Source organism: Rattus rattus, chromosome 6 (assembly GCF_011064425.1).
Source record: "Rattus rattus isolate New Zealand chromosome 6, Rrattus_CSIRO_v1, whole genome shotgun sequence".
Classification (NCBI taxonomy): Eukaryota; Metazoa; Chordata; class Mammalia; order Rodentia; family Muridae; genus Rattus; species Rattus rattus.
Genome location: NC_046159.1, coordinates 18,551,385 through 18,552,050, shown reverse-complemented (window position 1 = coordinate 18,552,050; position 666 = coordinate 18,551,385). Strand labels below are relative to the sequence as shown.

The window sequence follows — 666 nt, the reverse complement described above, 5'->3', positions numbered from 1 at the left end:
AGGGGTATGCTCTTTCAATAATGATGCAATAAGAATTGTTACGAGGGGCTCCAATGACCTAAAAGACCAAAGGCAGCTGCACTGATGAGCCAGCTTGCCAGAAAAAATATTAAGGAAGGCGATAAAGAGAATTAGGGAGTAATGATCTCAGGGCAAGATCCCACCCAAATAAGTTTATTGTTTGTATTTACAAAAGCAGGCAGATTTTTTATTTCAAGGCCAGCCTGGGACAGAGTGAATTTAAATCCTTTTAAAAGAATCAAGGTGTTAAGGTCATAAAATGCTGATTTGTGGGATAATAAAAAAGGAACCTGGGGTAAATGTCTGAATTGATATAAAAGACTGGGCTTTGTTCTACAAGAAAGAGCCACCTAGAGAGAGCTGCTTGGGGAGATAACATAACTCTTTCAGATTTTTTTTCTAGCAGGTTTTCTGACTTTGATTGGAAAACTCAAAAGCTATCTAGAGATTTATCTCGATCAAACAGTTGTCTCAAGGAGAGAGCTATTTCGAATAGGATTCTATCTAGAGAGTTGTCTTGAACAGACTACAGAGCTCTCAGTTTGCACCCATTTCTGACTTTGAGTTGTTTCTTTCACTGCTCCCAAACACTCTTCCTCAGGATCCCCTCTCAGAGGCAATAAGGTAAATGTACAAGCCAATAAT

General features: G+C 38.9%; 1 non-coding gene across 1 annotated transcript; it reads left to right on the top strand.

Annotated features, from left to right (window-relative positions):
- The first annotated feature begins 391 nt into the window (after positions 1-391).
- On the top strand, positions 392-455 carry LOC116904667. The gene has a single exon (XR_004388367.1). It is a non-coding gene; the product is annotated as a U7 small nuclear RNA (small nuclear RNA).
- Positions 456-666: the final 211 nt, after the last annotated feature.